Genomic DNA, 16488 nt, shown 5'->3' on the forward strand with positions numbered 1-16488 from the left:
CGTGTGACACGAATGTTTTGTCTGCTCTTCTGCACCTCAAACATGCAGCAGCTTAACGTGTGCAGAAGTTAGATTGTGCTGTTGTGGGGCTGGTCACTCACTGCAGGTTTGTCACAGAGCATGAAGTTGTGGAGCCATTCTCACATGTAAGATGTGTGGTGTCTGTATTGATAACCGGTGTGCATATAGTGGCACTTGATGCCAACTCACAGGCCTACATGCCAAGACAGACACTGAGTTTAGGGAGTTGCATGACAAGAGTCTTTCGCTGCATCTTAACACATTCATTTCATCCTGTCACACACTTTAGACAGCACGCATGCCAGCAAGCCTTTAATTCACTTAATTCAGAAGAAGGATATGATAAACTGAGACCATAAGGCACCATGCATGTATACAATTGTAGTCTCAGAGTTGTGAAAAGTTCAAATGTAGAATTGACCTCCGCCACGACGGCGATGAAACAGTTCACAAGAGCAGCTCCATTTATCCTGATCGTTGTGCTGTCTGACAGGACGGTCTGAGTGTTTGTATAACAAGCCATTTACTGGGTCATAATGTGGAGACTGAGCCACTGCATTATTTAGCTTTGCATGGTTGCCCTCCTTCCTGTGCGCGCTCTGCCCTCTGGCACAGGAAGGAAGATGGTGTGGTACAGTGTATACAGTACAGTGTGTGAGGGTCAGAGACAGGGCCTTTAAAGCCTGCAGTGACCTACACTATATTCTTTAAGTAAGAAGAAAGACCCGAATGGGAAATATGTTCGTTCACTCACTTACCCACTCTCACTAAGTTGTAATGCGCCATCAGATCCCTTTATAAAGTTTTACTCAATCGCTCTGTTACTGTGCTTTTAATCAATTCTACACAAAATAGCAATTCAACGTTTGGCAGAAATATCCTATTGCTCTTACTGCACATATGTTGTATGATCTTGCATTATGTATTCTATTGTTTACTGTTTATTTAATCTTGTGTAAGTCCCTGAGAGCATGCTGGTCACTAACTTTCTACTTGCAGTGTTTCCTTCAGCCCTTTATAGTTAAGGTGTAGCTTAACGGCACAATGCTCTCACACCACCTTATCTTCCACAAAAAATAAACAAGAAATGGATTGAAATCCTCCCGCATGCTGTTGGACGCTCCTTTGGTGTTTTGTCTGACAACAGCCAGTGCACTGACACACACGTCTGTGTTTGTTACGTGTTCAACAGTCTCAGAACCATGAGACAAAAACATATTTCAGTAGATCACAGCAAAATTGTTATACATTGTTATATTCTGGTATTGAAACGATGCAGCTTTTCAAATTACAGACTGCTGTTCTCAGATTTGGCAGACTCAGGTTTAATCGCACTGCTTGTATTATTAGTGCCCGTGACCAACATGCCAGTTATCACCTTAACTTGGCAAACTGTATTGCACCAACTTACTCGGCAATAAATCAGATTCGGTTTCATTTGTGGGATGACTTTAGGCTTTCAAGTTTAGTAGTGAAATGCGATGTTATGACTAAATCAGGATTTAGATCATAACACAAAGCTAACAAGGGTTTGAGGTGATTGACCTTTGGCCTGAAGAGTGCAGGGTAATTGGTTTTCTAAAATAAAAAACACAACGGTTCTGATTTACACAATATGTCTTGGGAAGTTAAGTCAACAAGCGTGACAAAAAAATAATATTACCATGATTGTATAGAATATGAAGTGTGTTCTCATGAAGTAGCTCAAGTGTTTTTCTTTGACCTCTGAGAAAACTCCATCAAGTGAGACAGAAAGTCAGGTGTGGTTGAGACTTCTGGAAAACACGAGACAGTGAAACGTGAGTAAAGACTGTTCTCAAAGCCAAGAACTCCAACTGTGCCACTGTTTTCAATCACAACAGCTGCTTATGCTCTGTTGAAATGTAATGTTTGTCGTTTGTACTGTTTCATCCACACGCGTCTTGTTCTGTAGGATCTATAGGCAAACATGTCCTATGTAGAATTATGATTGTCGTAAACAGGAGCTCCTGCATCTGAGAGTTAATGTCAAGTAACACAATCTTCCACCCCCACTCTCTTAACCCTGTCTGACTCTCAGAGCTTCTGCAGGAGATAAGGGAGTGGTGTAACGGAGGAAATGGTAGATCAGTAAACGTGTAGCTTCAATCCTCGGCCTCTGTAATCGGTAATGGGATATGTGATCCTGCACCGCTCTCTGCATGGAGCAATATGAAACAGTCGCACACGGAGAGCAAATCAGAGACGTTGACTCTCATGTGCCGGAGGCCAGCGAGCTGTGATGACACAGCAGACGACCTTGGAAACATGATGTGTTTAATGACACGGACTATCTCATCTGCACGCAAGCTGTGTTTGTGTGTGTGTGTGTATATCTGGATATTTTTGTGCTCCCAATAAAAAAAAAAATGCCCGTGTTTGTTTACCCCATGTGTTTGCACTTCATGCTTTGACCTTGTAGCTGTGTTTCGCCTTTCCGGTAGGCATCCTGGCCTTGAGGAGGCCGGTCCGTGCACCCCTTCTTGTTCCCTTCTCAAGCCCCTCCAAGCCCACAACGCCCCCCCCCCCCTTCAAAATTCCCCAGCATTCATGTCGACTCCAGCTGAGCAGAGTTCACCCCAGGGAAGATGAGTGTGCAGTTACCATGTTAGTGGAAAATACATTATATAAGCCCTGTGCTGGACCGTATTTTGTGTACGTGTTTGAGCGTGTGTGTTTGTTTATCTGGGCCATTGTGGGGAGCAGTGTGCCAGCATCACTCGGATTCACCTGGGTCCACTCAGAGGGAAACAGACAGCTTTTGACTGCCTGTGATTGTGTGTGTGTGTGTGTGTGTGTGTGTGTGTGTTTGTTGTGTTTTTTTGAAACCCTGTGTAAGTTTGCACCAGTCTCAGTGTGGCTTTCATGTATTTTTTTTTTTCTGTTCTTTTGTTCCCCGGTGTCCTCCCCCCATATCAGATCACTCTGTCAGTTCTGGTGATGGATTAAGTCTTAAGATTTCTGAAGGGTGTGTTTGTGTGTGTTTTTCCCTTCTGCTGTTTTATGTTTGAGTCAGGGAAAAATGTGCGTCCCCAACTGATGCCTTGCTGCCATCAATCAGCCTTCGTGTCCTGTTTCTGCTCTCTCCTCCTTCTAACTTCTGTAAAATCTGTAATATCAGCTCAAGATTCTTTCAGTTTGAGCGTGACAGAGAGAAAAAAAGAAAAGAAAAGCAGAATAATGAATATTTAGGATTATACGTGTGACTACTAGAAAAGTCTTGATGATGAATGGCTGTACAGCCCACATTTATCATGTCCTGTGTTGTGGCTGTTTTTGTATACGTGTGTTTTGCATTTTTCTTAAGCTGTTTTATTCACAAGAAGAACAGAAAGCTTGTCATGGCGGCGCCTGAGGGACACTTCTGTCAGCTTTGTGACGAAGCACGACACCCAGTTGGAGTTTGGTGGGTGAGGAAGACAGCGTATGCTGGTCTGTGAGTGTGCTGTTATCGTGAATCCTGTTATGCTGTTACTCTGACAGACACCCACTTCACAGCTCAGAACACACTTCTCGTAGCCCTTACCGTCCTTGCATGCCGTCGGGGACAAACACCCGACAAACACACTCATAAGGCATCCACACGCTCATATATGTGACTGGTGTGTTTCGGTGTAGTCAGCTTTTCGGTACAAAGGGGAGAAAGATGAGACAACGAGGAACAAAAGGGTGCTTAAAGAATGCCAGAGGGGAAGAAGGTGACAGGAAGAAGAGAACTCATTCATGTATCTTGAGGTTTTTAAAGTTGCCTTGCTCTTCAACATTTTATCATCCTGACAAGCAAGGAATCATCGACAAAGGAGAAGGCTGCTCTTGTTTTTACATTGCACTCTCATATATTTGATGGCCTTTTTTTTATTAATATACTTTATTAATCCCCAAGGGGTTATTCTAGAGACATGCTTTCCACACACACAGGCCTGAATCACACACATGCACAAACAGGACATGTAGACAGTTTGTCGGCAGTGCTCAAGAAGCGGTCTGGCGCCGCTCCAGCTACAAGACCAACTTCAATATTTTGGTCCTCCGGTTCCCAGCCCACGTCCCCACGGACTGAGCTACTTGCGAGACAGTGATGGTTTAATTGAATCAGCGGAGCCAATGATATTAAGCGTTTTAGCCCCTAGAAAGGTACCAAAACGCAGACTCTGCCCAGTAAATACTGGGCTTTTTGTTCAGCCTCTAATCGATCCTCAAACCATCATAACCCAGATGACATAACCATGACATAAAGGATATTTCATCAGATTGTTGAAAGCTTCTCCAGACCCACTGATGATGTTATAAAACCGTTTCCATAGTTAGAATTGCTCACCTTATCACAATAATGTAACTTTTAAAGGAAGTCAGTTCATTTCTAAATACGGAAATATCGTAAAGGAAGACCCTTTTTTTGGCCTTTACTGATAGGATAACTGAAGAGAGACAGGGAGTGCATGCAGAAGAGAATGGGGCTGACATGCAGAGGAGATCAGAGGCAAGGAGGTGAACTTGCGGCTCGTGCTTTAAGGAGTGTACCCTGTCAGAGTGAAATCAACGCCTGAAGCGAGTGACTTTTGTGCCCACAGTAAATGTTTCATGTTCTCTTCTGTATAGCAGCAGATCGTATTGTGTCGTATATGAAAAGAGAAAGTCCAGTCATGGAATAGATCAGAAAAAATTAAAAGGTATTATCATTGCTGGTCTGTTGTTTTGTTTTTATAAATTCTCTTTCTGTTTACATGTTTTTTTTTTGTAACAGAGCCCAATAATGTATCCTGCTTGATCTGCATGCCTGACGCTCTCATATCATCACCCTGTAAAGTTATAAGTTGCACTCAGCAGTAATTGTCATTGGATTGAAGAGCTATGTGTAACATGAAAGTTGTGATTTATCGTGACACACCCTCAGCCAGTAACCACATCACTGCAGTTACCATGACTCTTGCTATTGAAAATAAAACAACACACAAACCAATCTGAAGTTGTTCACCATCCAGAGAGTGTAAGCTTGTGCTGGCGTCGTGACGTTGTTGCCGCAGTCGTCGCTCCCATCTGTTGATGAGTGTGTCTGTGCGGTGGGTTTTGGCTTTCCACTGGCATGTGAAGAGCAGTGGCTGACGACGACATGCGCATTGCATCAGACCTTTGCAATACATTGGTTTGCACGATAGTGTGAACTATCCCGAGGCATCGAGTGCGATGAATAATTGTCACTCCAAGTTGGAGAGAAACCGTGAGAAGTTCAGACAATGTGTGACGTCGGAACATTTAAAGGTGGGAAAGCAAGAAGAGAAATGGTGAAGTTCAGACATGAGGATGGTTATACAACCTAAAGAGGCCTTTAGGTTAGGACATGGGATTAAGCTGCATTATTGTCAAAGTGCTGCGGGACAGGGTGACAGAATGGTTGTATTGATTAGGTACATACCTATGGGCAATACAACACTCACTTTTACACTTGCTTGAAATGAATGGACACAAATGGCTGCTTGGAAGCAAGAAAGCCATTATGACACCTGATGGTGTGCTTCGGAAAATGCCGAGCAGCGACATAAATTAAAGTCTATGTGTAGTTAGAAAGCTAAAACGTGTCCTATGAATCCCACCAGGTGGCTTTCAGGAGCCTGTGGGAACCAAGTGAACACAATGTTCTCCTGAACAGCGAGACCAAAGAAAACCAGCATAACAAACCAGTTCTAGCGCAGCGCTCGTCCGCAGTCTCATTTTACCACAAACACGTCCTGCTAGCTCTCCACAGCAAGTTGACATGAAAAACAAGGAAAGAGCAATTACAGCGTCACTGAGACTCCCCTTCACTCTCACAGCCTCGTAGGAGGCAGCGTATCATTACAGCAAACACACGTGACGCCAGTCTCAGTCTCAGTCTCCCCTTTCTTTATCCTTTCACAATCTGAAGAAGCAGCATTAACGTTTCACCTCTCGCCTGTGTGCAGCATCGACTCTGCTCCCGTTAGCAGCTTCAGAGGCAGACTGAAAGGCTCCTTATCGAGCCGCTCTGCAGGGCCTTTTGCTCTGGCTGGCAGGCTGCAGCATGGAGTCAAACACTGCTATTGGGATTGGGGGTATATATATATATATATATATATATATATATATATAGATCAGCAGGATGGGCTTCCTCTTTCTCTGACACTCCCTCTCCACTCATCTGTGGGTTTATAAAAGATGCTGAAGTGAGACAGGATTGCACGTCTGTCCTCACATCCCTTCATTAAACCTCGAGGTAAAACTAATGCATTGTGTTAATCAACTCAGAGAATAATGTATCAATGAAGTCATCCGTTACTGACTTTTTAATATTTTAATTTGATTTGCTCTGAGATTTTGTTTGATTCAATTTGTGTTTATTGAACGTCCCTTTGACATGTTTACTGTCCCACACTGATGAGCACTTTACACAGCATCCTCTGCCATCAGTCTCTGAAACTGATGTGAATGGGACCTGTGGTGTAAAAGCAGCTCTGAGTTGTCTCCGACAACGGGTAAGATAAGATCAAATAAGATGAAATAAGACAAGGTATACTTTCATTATCCCCTTGGAGAAACGTCCCTTGGACTTTGTCCACCTGCAATTTACAAATAAGACTACGAAAGTGCAACCCAAGTCCTAGTCCCCTTTACCCTTTACACCCTAATACATACAAAATAGACAAAGGCAGAAGTATAACAAGTGCTCAGCACAAGGTGGGACACATGGATAAAAGTGTTCCCAATTTACATTGCAGCCTTTTAGAGTTGTCTGAATTCACACGAATAAACTAGCTTGGATTAAACTTTAATGAGGTTTCGCAGCAGCTAAGAAGGGGGGGGGGGGGGGGGGGGGGGGGGTGCACAGTTGATAGGAAGAACAAATGCTTCTGAAGAAAGTAAACAATTTGTTTACTTTCTACAACAACTGCACATATTTTAAATTATGCAACAGATAAAAGGCCATGGGCAAATTACCTGTATGTATGGTTAGATTATCACTTGTACTGGGACTGTGTACTAAGGATCCCATATACTGTTTCTTTCTGCTTCGACAACATGTGATAGAGAGAGAGAGGGGCATTGTCCACGTGCTCCCATGATGTTTGGGGGGTTTAAAAGGGACAAGTAACAGATGGATAGCCTGTGTAATCCTGATATAAACTTGATCAAAGAACAGATATGATTGCTTGATTTGTATTGAATAGAAAAAAAACAAAACATACATATTGACTTTCAAACGCACTATGTGAAGATTTGACCTATCAAATGGAGCTCTGAGCGTGGACCATGAATTACACCATTTGGCTTATCAAACAAAACTCCAGCTTGTTATAAGATTAACTCGTCCCTTTGTTTGTACTGACTATAAGGTTGGCTGGCTCGACGCCTGAGAAAGGAGAGAAGATGGGAGGAAAATGTGGGTTATGTGGGCTGCATAACAACATGACCTCTGCTTTTAGAAGTTATTTCCAAAACAAACAAAAAAACAGTGACGTGTGAAACATGCCCACAGCAAAAGGAACAGGAAGTGTAACAATACAGGATTTCCACACATTGTGAAGGACGAGCTGATGTTGTGATCAAGAACACAGACGTCAGTTGACTTCCCTTGAATAAATTAAAGATAATAAGATTTTAGGTAGAAAGGCCCCAGATGTTTGTGTTCCTTTCTGATCTCGTAGAGCACCTCTGTCTGGCTGACCTCAGGAATCCCCAGGGAGGTATGCCATTAAATACATTTCCCAGGAGCCCTGAGCCAGTAAGCAAGGACCCCTACAATGTCCTAACTGAGGTTCTCTGAGATGAACAGAGGAGGAGGGTCTTAATTTAATCTCCTTTAGTGTCACACTCATCGTTGCTCTGCGGGAAACCAAAAAACACACAAACATTGTTATAACTACATCGAGTTCGTACCAAACCAAAAAGCTTCAGTAAGTCGTTGGTTGGGACTAAAATTGACAGATAACGTCATTTCCTGTCAGGACTGTAGAAACCGAGCAGGTGGACTATCTCTGCAAACAACAAACATGCCATCAGCAGCGATGGCTTTGAACCAAATAGCTCCGTATTTAGTTGCCCTTTTAAAGTTTCCCAGCAGAGTTTTTCCAATATCCCTCTGAAAATAGCCAGCCATTGTTGCAAAGTCATCACACTCCTGTTTGTACAGAGTCACCTGAGTAACAAGGTCGATAGGGAGCAGGGATCAAACCCAAACATTGTCTGGAGTAGAGATTACTATAGATAGAAATCTGTGTGTTGTGTTGTCTGCCTGTCAGCACCATGGACAGAGTATCGGGGTGTGTGTTGTGACGCTCGAGAGGAGCATCACTTTTAGAGAGTGCTACGATAGTAAAGGCTTTGACTGGTCAAAGTGAACGGTGTTCAGCACTAAAGAAAAGGTATCTAGATAAATAATGTAGCCTAATGCTGCTGTATGAGGCAGCAGCACATGCAGCACCAGTCTCTCCCTTCTGGTTTTTTTAAATTTTATTTATTTTTTTACTGCTTTGCTGTGACCCCACTACACACACACACACACACACACACACAGTAAGAAAGACATAACTCTCTGAATGGGTGGGCGACACATGATGTCACATGATGAGTCATAAATCAGAAAACCAATTCTCCAGCTGTCTGCGTCTGCCTCTGTACTTTTATATTTTTGTGTATAGTGTCAGACTTCTGGTATTAACAATTTGTGATAACCGGCACCTCCAGGCAGCGCATAAATGTCTGTTGGCAGTGCCAGGCACACCTTATTTATAGCTGTACTTGTTATTCAGCAAAAGAAGCTGGTGAAGTTTCCTGATGTTTGAGCTTTATTAGTCATCAGCAAGAGCAAATGAAGTCGCTCTGACATTTTCAGATTCATGCCTGGACAACTGTATTTATGTGTGGGTGTGTTTCTGTGTGGGTGTACATAAACTGCCCTTCCCCCCTTTTCATTGACTCTGAAACGTTTAAAAGACAGTACTGGATAGATTTACATGTAAGTTCTCACATCCAGTGATCGCCTTTCTTCTTCTCATCTTTCCTCATATCTGTCAGTGGTTTTTTGGTTTGGACCCAAATTTAATAGAATCAACAATCTCTATAGCTCGTGGTTGGTACTATTACAGCCAATGGTCACATATTTATACATTATACATATACATTACATTACATATACAATATACATTTACATTAACACTACACTTAACACGGTGGGCATAGCACACATTAAACATAATAATAATGTAGATTAGCATCATGATTTTCGGCTTATTAAATGATGACCATGCTCGCATTCACAGCAGACTCTTGTTGTCATTTTTTCTGATGTCTATCGGTTAGAAAACAAGGACAGAGGTTTGGTTGTTCAGTGGTCAGTGAAGAGGTTAAGAGGCGTCTCACTCCTGGGGATTTGCATGCACCTTTTTTTTTAAGTTATTTTTTTGGCCTTTTGCTTTTATTAGAGAGAGAGACAGTGGACAGGGTCGGAAATCCGGGTGAAAGAGAGGGGGTCGACATGCGGGCGGGAGTCGAACCCGGGCCGCCCGCGTGAGGACTGAAGCCTCCATACGTGCGTATCCAGCGCGTCCTGCACGCACCGTTTTTATGTGGAAACGTTCTTCCACATTCTTGTGTGATTCAAACTTGTCTTTATTCAAATATGTTAATGCTACAGTCGCCTCAATTTAACCCTGCCTACTGAAGGAATTATGAATTACTCAACAAAAAACTACAATAAGTGGGTTTACTTATTCGCGGCTTTAATCTGATGGCAGGTCAGGGCTTTCTTACACACACTAAAACTACAAAGTGTTCTCGTAGTTTAGACTTCACCCCAAAAAGAGTCAGGGCTGGATGTAAAGGAAATATTGTTTATATATCAGACTCATGGAAAGAGAGAGACGGAGAGATAAAGAGAGCGAGCATGCTGATAATGAAAGATGTTCAGACCAAAAACACGTGATCATGAAGCCTTGTGGAAGTGTATGAATCTAAGACTAAAAGAACTAAATGTTGCTTTTACATGAACAGACCTCCACGGGCTGAAAGTGAACATGATGAAATCCTCAGTGTCTGCATACTGATAGGGGTTTTTTGCCTAGATTCTATGACCCAGATTCTGTTTCAACTTGTTGGAGTGGACAAGCTTGGAGATATGGAACCAGGCAAGATAGGCCGTGTGCTGAAATAGAGCTGACCCGCTATAAGTGCCTCAACATGACCAGGGGAGGGCCAGACAGGGAGAGCCATTGTTTTTTGTGTGTTTTTTTTTTTTTTTGCCTTTCTTCATAAACTTACGGTTGTTTTCCCAACACAAACACCAATAATCGCTGCAGGCGCAAAGCCGTGTACAGTCACTGAGCTTTTACTGAATAGGACATTAAAACAGTCAAGAATACGTTTATGTCAATATTTCTTTTAGGATTAAAGGCCTGCTTTCAAGAGCTCGAAATGTAGGCCCATGAAAGAGTTAGCACACATTAGCATAGACAAACCCAAAGGAGAATTTCAAAGACTGCAAATAACAACATATTCAAATATGCCTTTGCAGGTAAAAAAAAAAATTACAGTTGTCTTAATATTTGCTGTCATTCATACAGACCTGTGTGGAATGTTTTACCTTAATCCCCGTTGACTGTCAGGAATTTAACCAGATTTTAAATCCGTCCTCTGAGTCTGTTACCGTGCCCCCCCCCTCCCCCGAATGGGATTATACAGACGTGACTGAGTGAGACTCTGTGGGATCAGCACTTGTTATCTCATTTGTTCAACATATTCACCAAAGGCTGAAGAGACAGAGACTCCTGGCCTGATTTCATTTCGGGTCGAGGAAGATTTATGTCACCTTTTACGTCAAATGAAATCAAAGAAGACATGACGGATGGCTCAGTATGGGTGCAGTTTTACAGGGATGCACAGATATATGGGCTGAGTTTTGATAAATGAAGATGCTTACCCTGTTGACACGTATGACTCATCGTAAAATAATTTGTCGTTCAACGACTGCAGTAACCGATACTCCTGACTGGCATCGATTTAAGGAAGCCAATCGAGTTATCCCCATGTTTTAGTCGACATTATGATTTGTGTTTTTTGAAGAAATATTTTGATTGTCGAAAACACTTAAAGTCAGTCCTACTGTATTTATGTTTGTATTTGTGTACTATCGATATTTTAGAAACATTAGAAATGGTTTTCAAAAAAAGAAGGTTTTAGATGGTTTGAACATTTCTGCAGCTGCATTTGTGCTTACTCAAAGACGGAGTAAGAACGACTCTACCAATGTTCACTGTTGTTTTTACAATGTTGTTACAGTGCGGTTCTCGGCCCGGTCGTTTAGATGAATAACAAGAAACATGATTGAGCATCAACATTTAATTAAAGAAAAACACAAGTATCAGTTCATGACATCCCTACCAGTTCGCCTGGAATATAGTCCAGAACATTTGTCTTTAACTGTTTTCCATCACCTACAACTTTTCTAAACACTTAAAATTGTAAAGGAAAAAAAAAAAGGATTTCAATTGCCAGATCATGTGCAGCTACACAACAATCGGATACTTGCAAAAATGTTTGTCAGAACAACAACTGATTTAATAATCAGCTGGTATTAACCTTTGAATAAATGAGCTTACAGTTGAATGTATTGGCCATAGTCTTACTTTCACTTATGAGTAGAAGTTTGTTCCCAATCTGTTATTATAAATGAGCTTTGTTCTCTGCTATAATGAGCTGGTTCTCAGCTCTGGCTCTCAGCGATTAACGAACATTGATCTGACCAAACGGCTCGGTGACTCAGCGAGCAAAACCTGTAACTGGAGGCCTGCGAGTCACGAAGTGCAGAAAGTCTAAATAAGGACACACATCTGCAGCCAATTGTTCTGCTGATTAAATACCTGGAAATGACTAAATGTTTTCCAGGCCTCAACTCGAGAAACATTACCTCTAATTTTGCCAAACTGATTCTGTGTCACACCATCTATTCGTCACAGCAGCTCAGAAATAAATTAGCTCATAGAGAAGTAGCATTACAGTGATTTAGCCCCCTGCAGACAGTGGGGTGTATTTCATTGAGCCCATCCGGCCTGTTTGAAAGTGTTGCTGAGTCTAAGAGAGGCGGTCAGGCGGGAGAACAGAGCTGGTGATGGATGGGGTGATGGGGGGGGGGGGGGGGAGAGAGAAGATGAGAGTGCAGATTTCAGAGGGGGGTAAAAAGAAGCTCTTTTCCGGCAGAGTTGAATCTCAGGCTTGGCTGCGGCACACTGCTCCGCCTGTTTTCATACCGAGCACTCTGACTCTGGCTCCTAACCAGCTCCGACCAACCAATGCCTCAGACCCAACATACCCACCCCGACTCTCCTCCTCTTTCTCTCCCTCTGACGTTTTGGCTCACCCTTTTCTTCCCCCTCTTCATCTCTCTGACTCTCATTCACTACCTCCTTTCTTTTTTCCTACCTCCACTCTCGTCTTTCTCCTACCATCAGGCCTTTTCTCCCGTCTTTCCGGTTCTACAGGGGGATGTGGGATAGGGCCAGGGCTTCTGCGTTTCCATAGCAATACTTTGTATCCTGATGTCATTAGCATTGACGATGTGCATCAGGGCCGAGCTGTCCTGGCAAAGAGGCTGTTTACTGTTTACCCCAAACTTAAACCATTCACTGGGAGATTGTTGTGCGTGTGTGTTACATCACGACTCAGATTTTTCAATCTCACATCCATTCAGACGAGGCTAACTATGAATAAAGAAGCAACAAATAAGGGGGGGAAAAAAGTGGTTATGTAAACGCTTTTAGTGAAGTGTTATTCCAGCAGCTGGGTTTGCACCACGGGGAGAGTGTTGGAAAGGTGGAAATGTCTGCCTCATGAAGAAACCTCCCCTCAGTATGCTGCCTCACTGTATCACCGCTGGAGCGTGTCTGTTTGAGCAAAAAGTCCCAGCCGCCCTCCTTCTCCTTGCATGCTCCACCACTCTTATCAGATATGCGTGCGATTTTATGCCCACATGTATGACCTCATACATCTGTGGCGAACACTTCACATTTTAGAGACGCTCCCACATCGCCTCCTCTCACACAGATCACTCTCCTCAGATCTCTGCCCTCAGCTGACAGTGCTGTGGTCTCAGTGTTGCCAGAGTCGTTAGTTCTGCTTTGGCGTCTGAAGCTATCTGTGGACAAAAAGATGGATCCCATATTGATGCGGTCACATTGCAAGGGGAGAACATGTATGACGCTCGGGACGCACGCACACACACACACACACACGATACATACGAAGACAAATAAAATCAAATTTGTGTCATCCCTTCGTCATCCTTCATGTGTCATCTGATGGCTAACCATGGATTTAGGATGCAGAAGGAATCGACTGAAATCTGGACTGAGGCTCAGGCGTGCACACACATGCATCATACAAACATGCAGGAAAGTGCACCCACACACACACACACACACACACACACACACACACACACACACACACACACACACACAGATGAAAATGTTTTGCTTTTGGGGGTGATTACGCAGAAAAACAACACCACCGAGTAGATACTGTATTACAGACTGTGTATAGTTTTACATCACGGCCTTGTTTATTTATTTGTCTGCAGGATATTTGAAAAGTGAAATAAGACACTAATGTCTTATAGGCAGCGACTGTATTTCCCTTTTATGACTTTAAACTGCACCCATTCTTCCTGTGTGAATACATTGTTCGTTTTGGGGCATTTCATGTGACCTTCCAGGAAAAGTAAGAGTGCTGAAAGTGAACACGCGGCTTGTCAAGGATTGCTTTTTATCGTCCCACCTGTCCATTCATGCTGGCCACAAAGTGATTCTGTCTTAGAGACAGTTTACTTTAAGTGTCGTGATGGATGAATTATTCCATGAAGTGCAATGATAGTCAAAGAGGTATTCTGAAATCTGCAAATCTCTCAAGGTTAGCACTTTGAGAACAAAAAGCCTTTTTTCTGCTTTTTGCAGAGTTAGGGAAGAACAACTGTAACGAGCACTTTAGAAGTTTCTTCTTGTTTCAAAAAAGCAAACTGTTGAAGCCAAGTATTAGCCCAAGCTGAATTGCACAATCTATTCTATCATTTCCCAGACAATCAAGGAGCCTTAAGTTATAATATTTGTTATTGATCTAATGCAAAAAAAATCATTCATTTATCGACACTCTTTAACAAGTAAAGAAAAGAATATTGAGCAAAAAGTATTTGACATTGTTATCTGTAGCTATATTGCATATCATACAGTGTATTTTCCTGAGCTGTTCTATCTGGTTCAGAAGTCCACTATTTATTTACTGCTACTTGGTTCTGACTTTGATTTAAGTAAATAATTAGCTGAAGTACACTCTGTCTAACCTAACAATGCCTGGTCATTCCATCTCATTTTAATCTGAAACAAACAGGAACAGGCTAGGTATGTGTGCACAGGGCAATGAGCAGTCTGTAGTTGTTAAGCATCAAACATCTGTGAGACATCTCCATTACCTGAATTACAAAACACACACACACACACACACACACGCTCTTGCTAAGCATGAACTACCTTTAACAAGTTAATGAAATCATCGAATGAGGAAACAAGTTAATTCATGTTTTTCATGCATCTTGTACAGATTCCACAATGCAATACTTTCTTTCACCACATGGTGGTGCTCTAAGATCAGATCTAATGAAGGCAGCTTGCTCATGTATAACGCCCGTTTTATTTTATTATAACCTGCTCTTTTCCATGTAAGCATAGATGATAGATAGATAGATAGATAGATAGATAGATAGATAGATAGATAGATAGATAGATAGATAGATAGATAGATAGATAGATAGATAGATAGATAGATAGATAGATAGATAGATAGATAGATAGATAGATAGATAGATAGATAGATAGATAGATAGATAGATAGATAGATAGATAGATAGATAGATGATCCTTGCTTGTTTTGTACTTCCTCTATGATATGTCTAAAGTGTCTGATCAATGAATTTTAGAATTGTAGGAGACTTTGAAGGTATATCATTTCATTGTTTCATGTAATCTATATCACTTTCCAAAACAGAAGAAAGTGTTTTTGACAGACGTCCAGCATTACAAACTGACAGATGGACGGACCATTCTTGCCAGCCTGTCCCTTCACACTTGTACGTCAGATATGTTGAGTCCCTGAGGCCGCATTGCAACAAAAATCCCTCCTGACAGATCAATACAGCCAGCAATAAAAATTAAGCCCTGTTCAAATGAGAAACTGGCTGTTTGAGCCAATAGACATGTTTCTATTAAAACAAGTGGCATGAATCTATCAGCACAGTGGTGGGGCCTGATCCCACCTTAAGCTCATCTTCAAACGTGTGTATGTGTGTAAGTGTGTGTGTGGTTGATGAAATGGACAGCTTGCCACCCTGTGGGCACCGCGACTACAGACTATCTGTGATCCACGCTGGCAGCTGCTCTGCCAAATGGGATTTTCCTGGAGATTACAGCCTCTAAGTGTGACACGCTCGCATGTGTTTGTCTTTGTTGTTGACTGAGTGCGTGTGAGGACCATTGTAATAAAGTTGTGTGTTTTTTGTGTGTGCATGTGTGTTAAAGTGTGTGCGTGTGTGCATGCGTGTGTGTGTGTGTGTGTAGGGGTCTTGAGCCGAGGTGTAATGAAAACATGTTCTCCTGTCACATGGGGCTGGTTGGATCATGACTGAAGTCTCTCTGGCAAACTGAGGCAGGAGAGGGGAGGGAGTGGGTTCAGATGTGGAGTCAGACCTTTTTCTTGGCTGCTGCTGCTCTTATGAGCAACATTCAGCTTGTTTAAATAGACTTCATCCTTCAGATGAATATAACTGGTAAAGGACATGTGACATGACTTGTAAAAATGGCTGTTTGTCCATAAAGTTGATCCAATTACATTTTGGTGTATGGTCAGTAAAATGTAAAAAAACAACTGAATTCAACACTTCCAATGATTTTCTGTCAAATATTTACACATGAAGGTTTTGTTTTTAGTCACACTGACCTCATCAGAAAGCAAAAGTGGATATTTGAATTTTGGCTCACATCTATTGGCACAGGACGTTGAATCCTGAAGGTTGCCTGAACTTTCCTCCAGCCCCACAAGCTGAGGATGGAAGTGTTTACTTTTTCAGGGCAATATCTCGGTTATCTCTTTTGAAGCTGCACAAAATTTGAAACACTTTCACGCTTCATGTTTACCAAAAATCAGTACACTCAGCCCTCTCTTGAAATGAACCGCTGATCCATGAATTTTTTTCCCCCATCGGTCAGACTTTTGATGTCTTTATCACTTTGTCTCATCTCCAAGTTGCAAAACAGGTAAAACTCGTATTGACGTTGGTGTACTTTGTGGGTGTTGATATTTTGCAATGTTGTTGCTGTTAGCATGCTATGCTGAATGTCCGAGTGCTACAAACGGACATCCTGAGAATAGAAAAATATAATAATATAAAATATAATGTAT

At 42.2% G+C, this 16488-nt stretch overlaps 1 protein-coding gene across 1 annotated transcript in view; it reads left to right on the forward strand.

Annotated features, from left to right (window-relative positions):
- The window catches only part of ppp2r2ba (protein phosphatase 2, regulatory subunit B, beta a), a 45414-nt gene that overhangs the window by 488 nt on the left and 28438 nt on the right, over positions 1-16488 (forward strand). The gene's annotated exons all lie outside the window — the stretch shown is intronic.

The sequence above is a fragment of the Symphodus melops genome (assembly GCF_947650265.1).
Source record: "Symphodus melops genome assembly, chromosome: 9".
Lineage (NCBI taxonomy): Eukaryota > Metazoa > Chordata > Actinopteri > Labriformes > Labridae > Symphodus > Symphodus melops.